The 7,213-nt window shown below is 37.9% G+C and overlaps 1 pseudogene across 1 annotated transcript; it reads left to right on the top strand.

Annotated features, from left to right (window-relative positions):
• Positions 1–812: 812 nt before the first annotated feature.
• Positions 813–1,420, top strand: LOC112604836 (annotated as a pseudogene). Its single transcript, XR_003115288.1, has one exon. The product of XR_003115288.1 is annotated as a 60S ribosomal protein L13a pseudogene (transcript).
• Positions 1,421–7,213: the final 5,793 nt, after the last annotated feature.

Genomic DNA, 7,213 nt, shown 5'->3' with positions numbered 1-7,213 from the left:
AACTTTTTGTTTTGCTGTTAGAAAGAACAGATGGAGCTTGTATCTTTCCCTCTTTGTTTCTACTTTGAATGTGGATGTGATACTTAGAGTTTGGACTGTCATTTTGTGATCACATGAAGAACTATCATTTTGCATTTATCTGTCAGCAAAGGGAAAGACAGGACAGTATGACTGATTTGTTGAAATTGAGTTGTCTTTAAAAAATCTTTAGTCTGTTGGTAACCATGATTAGTTTTTTGGGATGTGTGAAGATCCATTCAGAAATCTCCTTTAAAGAAATTCTCCCTTATTTAGAAATTCAGTTTAATGTCAAGACAATAGAATTTGGATTTAGAACTCCTGGGTTGGCCATGGCTTTATCATTTACTAATGTGAAAACTGGACAAGCCACTAATCTCTTTGAACCTTAATTTCCTCATCTGTGCAATATGAAAATGTTGCTTGGTATCCAGATGAACTGTGGAAAAAATGATTATAGAGAAAAATAAGTGATATAATTTTCATTAAAATAACTTGTTTATGATGAGACTTTATATAATCATTAATATTTTGTCATATCTAATTATTATGACAAAATAATTATTTTGCATTTGTGGAAAACTATGAGATTGAATAATAACAGCTCATATACACTGAGAGATTCTTTGCATCAGTTACAGTTCTTAGGCCTTTATGGATTAACTCATTAATCATCACAACTACCCCGTGAGGTGATTAGTATTTAGAGTCCATTGCAGAGAGGAGGAACTGAGGCAAAAGAGGTTAATCCTCTTTAAAAGGTTAGTCCCCCCTTTCCCAGGTAGCTGCGGAAGATGGCGGAGGTACAGGTCCTGGTGCTCAATGTTCGAGGCCATCTCCTGGGCCCCCTGGCGGCCATCGCAGCTAAACAGGCACTGCTGGTCCAGAAGGTGGTGGTCCTATGCTGCCAAGGTATCAACATTTCTGGCAATTTCTACAGAAACAAGTTGAAGTACCCAGCTTTCCTCCGCAAGCGGATGAACACCAACACTTCCAGAGGCCCCTACCACTTCCAGGCCCCCAGCCACATCCTCTGGCAGACCGTGCAGACTTGCTGCCGTGCGAGATCAAGGGAGGCCAGGCCGCCCTGGACCGCCTCCAGGTGTTTGACGGCATCCGACCGCCCTACGACAAGAAAAAGAGGATGGTGGTTCCTGCTGCCCTCAAGGTTGTGTGTCTGAAGCCTACAAGAAAGTTTGCTTGTCTGAGGTGCCTGGCTCAGGAGGTTGGCTGGAAGTACCAGGCAGTGACAGCCACCCTAGAGAAGAGGAAAGAGAAAGCCAAGATCCACTACCGGAAGAAGAAACAGCTCATGAGGCTACGGAAACAGGCTGAGAAGAAGGTGGAGAAGAAAATTGACAAATACACAGAGGTCCTCAAGACCCACTGACTCCTGGTCTGAGTCCAGTAAAGACTGTTAAATCCTCATGCATGGCCTGCCCTTCCTCCATCGTTGCCCTGGAATGTGCGGGACCCAGGGGCAGCAGCGGTCCAGGTGCCACAGGCAGCCTGGGACATAGGAAGCTGGCAGCAAGGGAAGGGTCTTAGTCACTGCCTCCCGAGGTTGCCTGAAAGCTCTCAGAGAATTGTGGAGGTGTCATTTATCTATGACCAGTAGGAAGAGCAACCAGTTACTGTTAGCAAAAGGGAGCCAGAAGAGGGGTTGGAGGGCCCTGCCTTGTGAGTGGGGCATCTGTTGGACTTTCCACCTGCTCATGTACTCTGCAGCTGTTAGAATGTGCAAGCGCTTGGGGACAGCATGAGCTTGGTGTTGTACACACGGTATTTCTAGAAGCAGAAATAGACTGGGAAGATGCGCAACCAAGGGGTTACAGGCATTGCCCGTGCTCCTCACCTGCATTTTGTAATAAGAAATAAATTGCTTTTAAAGAAAGAAAGAAAAAAAGGTTAATCCCTGCCCCACACAAGACCGAAATCATTTGTCATCTTCTCTCTCCACAGAACACTCTCCCCAAATCTATTTTCTAACACTTCCCTGTGATGTCAGAGAGTAATCTCCCTCCCCTTCCTTTATAGTCTTTTCACCAGGGCGCTACATCCCTTCCCGCTGTGTCTAATTAAAACCCTCACTGTCCTGAATTCCCTCTCACTCCATATTGTCCCTGGGTTCCCATATTTATAGGTTTTGTTTCTTACCCATTCAGAAATTTATAGGAGTTCATTAAAAATAGGGAAACTGCTTGACTCTGCTGTTTCTTTTATCTCCCTCCTATTTGTGCTAATTCTTTTTCCTGTCAAATCATACTGAAAGCAGTCTATAATTAGACTTAATTAACATTTCTTTTTAACTCCTGAAATCTGTCTCCTAATCTCTCCTGCTCAAACACTGTATGGCAGCAAATCTCCTTGGCAATCTTCCTGAATTTCTTTCCCTGCAAGATTAGCAACGTTTCCTATCTGCTACCCATCTCCACCTATCTCAGACTTCAGGTAGTGTCGATCAAGCTTGACTGAAATCACACAGTCCTGGATCTTTCTTTCTTAACTTGCACTTTTTTGGGTTTGATTCAATTGCCTTCCATCCCACTGAGTTACTCTTTATTCCCTTATTCTGTTTGATTATATTTTGAGAAATTATTACCACTGGAAATGATTATATATTTTTCTTTTCTGACTGCTATAAAAATCACTTTCCTTCTTCAGGTTATCTATTTCTATAGCCTGTATTTCTATAGAGGGAACATTGAGGGGATAGAATGAAAAATAAGCCAGCTGCTTCAAAGTTTCTAGCTGGAGTGTGAATATCTCTTGGATCAAATATTTTGAGGGTCACTTAAAGACTTCCTAATATGTTCTCTTTGTTACTACTAGTGTTTCTGGAGATGTCAGAGAACACAGAGTGTGGGAGGAAAAATAGATAAGCAACGTGGCAATTAATGAAGGTATTAAGAGTGAAGGCTCCCTTCTTTCTGAGACTCAATCAGATCAAAAGCCGGTGGAGGAAGAAGTTTGAAGTAGGAGAAGAGATTGAGCCTTTGGTATCAGCAAGGATTGGAGTCAGGAGGCTGTTGAAAAAGGGCACATGAGTGATGTGAGGTGAGGGAAGAGAAGAGAGATGTAGACATTGGCTACAGAGGAGATAAGAAGTGGTTGACATCAGAGAATACTATAAACACCTCTATCCACATAAACTAGAAAATCTAGAAGAAATGGATAAATTCCTGGACATATACACCCCCCCAAGACTGAACCAGGAAGAAATTGAATCCCTGAATAGACTAATCATGAATTCTGAAATTGAGACAGTAATAAATAGCCTACCAACCAAAAAAAGCCCAGGACCAGATGGATTTACAGTTAAATTCTCCCAGAAGTACAAAGAGGAACTGGTACTGTTTTTTTCTGAAACTGTTCCAAACAATGGAAAAAGAGAGTCTCCTCCTTAACTCATTTTATGAGGCCAGCATCATCCTGATACCAACACCTGGCAGAGATACAACAACAAAAAAGAGAAAACTTCAGATCAGTATTTCTAAGACCATCGATGCAAAAATCCTCAATAACATAGTGGCAAACCAAATCCAACAATACATCAAAAAGCTTATCCACCATATATCAAGTTGGATTCATCCCTGTAATGCAAAGTTGGTTCAACATACATAAATCAATAAATGTAATTTATCACATAAACAGAACTAAAGACAAAAGCCACATGATTATTTCAATAGATGCAGAAAATACCTTCAATAAAACTTAACATCTTTTCATGTTAAAAACTCTCAATAAACTAGGTATTGAAGGAACATACCTCAAAATAATAAGAGCCATATATGACAGACCCACAGACCATACCATACTGATTTGGCAAAAGCTGGAAGCATTCCCCTTGAAAACCAGCATAAGACAAGGATGCCCTCTCTCACCACTCCTATTCAACATAGTATTGGAAGTTCTGGTCAGGGCAGTTGGGCAAGAGAAAGAAATAAAGCAAATTCAAATAGGAAGAGAGGAAATCAAATTATCTTTGTTTGTAGATGGCATAATCCTATATTTAGAAAAGTCTGTTGTCTCAGCCCCAAAGTTTCTTAAGCTGATAAGCAACTTCAGCAAAGTCTCAGGATTCAAACTATGCTAGCATTCCTATACACCAACAACAGGCAAGCAGAAAGCCAAATCATGAATGAACTCCCATTCACAATTGCTACAAAGAGAATAAAATACCTAGGAATACAACTAACAAGGGAAGTCAAGGATCTTTTCAAGAAGAACTACAAACTACTGCTCAAGAAAATCAGAGAAGACACAAGTGGAAAAATATTCCATCCTCATGGATAGGAAGAATCAATATTGTGGAAATGGCCATACTATCTAAAGTAATTTATAGATTCAATGGTATTTCCATTAAACTACCATTGACATTCTTTGCAGAATTAGAAAAAACTACTTTAAAATTTATATGGAACAAAAAAAGAACCCAGATAGTCAAGACAATCCTAAGCAAAAAGAACAAAGCTGGAGGCATCACACTACCTGACTTCAAACTATACTACAAGGCTACAGTAACCAAAACAGCATAGTACTGGTCCAAAACAGATATGTAGAGCAATGAACAGAATAGAGAATCCAGAAATAAGACCGCACGCCTACAGCCATCTGTCCTTCAATAAACCTGACCAAAATAAGCAATGGAGAAAGGATTCCCTGTTTAATAAATGGTTTTGGGAGAACTGGCTGTCCATATGCAGAAAATTAAACTGGAATACTTCCTTACACCATATACAAAAATAACTCAAGATGGATTAAAAACTTAAATATACAACCCAACACTATAAAAATCCTTGAAGAAAATCTAGGCAACACCATTCAGGTTATAGGCATGAGCAAAGATTTCATGACAGAAATGCCAAAAGCAATTGCAACAAAAGCAAAAATTGACAAATGGAATCTAATTAAAATGCTTCTGCACAACAAAAGAAATATCAGAGTGGAGGACAGACAGCCTACAGAATGGAAGAGAATTTTTGGAATCTATCCATGTGACAGTGGTCTAATATCCAGAATCTATAAAGAACGTAAACAAATTTCCAAGAAAAAACAACCCCATTAAAAAGTGGGCAAAGGACATGAACAGACACTTTACAAAAGATGACATTTATATGCATTTATAAAGATGCATACATATGTTCATTGCAGCACTATTCACAATAGCAAAGACATGGAATCAATACAAATTACCATCAGTGATAGAGTGGATAAAGAAATTATGGTACATACACAGCACAGAATACTGTGCAGCCATGAAAAGGAACGAGATCATGTCCTTTGCAGAAACATGGATGGAATTAGAAGCCATTATTCTCAGCAAACTAACACAGGAACAGAAAACCAAACACCACATGTTCTCACTTATAAGTGGGAGCTGATTGATGAGAACACATGGACACACTGCAGGGAACAATGCACACTGGGGCTTGTTATGAGGGCCAGGGGAGGGATAGCACCAAGAAGAATAGCTAAGAGATGATGGGCTTAATACCTAGGTGATGGGTTGATCTGTGCAGCAAACCACTGTGGCACACATTTACCTATGTAACAAATCTACACATTCTGCATGTGTACCTCTGAACTTAAAAGCTGAAGAAAAGAAAAGTGGTTGATTCCCTAGAATGTATTTAGAGGGTAACACAAATGATATTTGTAGTTGGTTGGATATGGGAAGGAGAGGAGTGGAGGATTATCCTCAGTTTTGGGGTATGAGCAATAATAATGATATTACTAGTGAGGGAGGAGCAGGTTTAGGGATAAATCAAAATTTAGTTGTAGATGTGATGCTTGAATTTTTTTTTTTTTGCACAGACAAGGCGATGTAGAAGAAACTGTCTTTTTCTTGGCTGGAAGGATTCCTTCATTCTTTAGATTTAAAAAGCTTTCTCTTGCTCTGTGTTTTCTGGCGTATAAAAGGCTCTGTAAACCTGGTGAAATGAGGAGTGGCATAGGTTGGTTGGCATGGCTTCCCACATTCAGCACACACGTGTAATTTATCCTATACTAATTTCCTAATCAGAGATGGCAAATGATTTCTTGTTGCCTACCAAACTAAAAAAATAGTCCTCATTAACTATTTTATGTGCCATGAATGGAAAAGTAATAAATCAGTATGATATACTGTAAAATGTTTAATAGAAGTATATTTTCATCACTGTTTCTAATAAAAACAAAACAGAGGTTTTATCTATATTGATGACATAATTTTAAATTTGTTTTACTGTGTAAAATTGTCCTCATATTTCAGGAACAAAGCAAAATTATTTTTTACTCGACACAATTTGTAATAGAGAACATTCAGAAAAATTAGTTATTGGAAAAAATGATAAAATAAAAAATCGTATGCATTAAAAGTCATGGAAAGTATTAGGTTGGAAGTTTTCAGAATACAGATACTGCAACCATAACCCACAGACAATACAGGAAGCGTCTCTACTGATATCACTTTACAACGTGTAGGTAACTTTCTGGGTTAATTTACAATTTTAACTGCATGGTCTTTAACTGCATTCCAACTTGCTTAAATTCTTGAATGCATATAAAAGTTATTTTGGTCTTTACTTTTCAAATTTTGGAAAAGCAGAACAACTTTAAAAACAAATTCACCTTTCAGAAATTAATCCATGTAATTGACAAACATATGAAATGTACCTATGTGTCATAGTCCAGGCCAAACACTGAGTATGCACAGGTCATGAGAAACAACAAGATCAAGACTTTGTAGAGATTTTGTGATTATTTTAGGTTCAAATATAAAGATATGAAGCAAATCTCTATTATATAATTTAAACTGCTTACATATGTTAACTTATCTATTTCATATATTTTTAAATATTAGAAAACAATTTCTCATGTTTATTTTTCTGGTGGATAGGTCTATGATTTGATTCAAAATGTCTTTGTGCAGAAAATAATATACAATAAATTGATATAAAATATGTAACACATGAGGATTTACCTTTTTCAAAATACTAGTCTGGAAACTACAATGACTTCAATCACATATATCTTTTCTGTCTGCTTTTTTAACTAGTAAATTTTGAAGTTCAACTTGGCAGTCTGCATAATTAATTTTTAAAATAATTTTAATTTTAATTTTAGATTCAGGGGGTACATGTGCAGGTTTGTTACATAGGTATTCTGCGTGATGCTGAGGTTTGGGATATGAATGATCTTGCCACTCGATTAG

The sequence above is a fragment of the Theropithecus gelada genome, chromosome 13 (genome assembly GCF_003255815.1).
Source record: "Theropithecus gelada isolate Dixy chromosome 13, Tgel_1.0, whole genome shotgun sequence".
NCBI lineage: Eukaryota > Metazoa > Chordata > Mammalia > Primates > Cercopithecidae > Theropithecus > Theropithecus gelada.
This window is presented reverse-complemented; position numbering and strand designations above follow the sequence as displayed.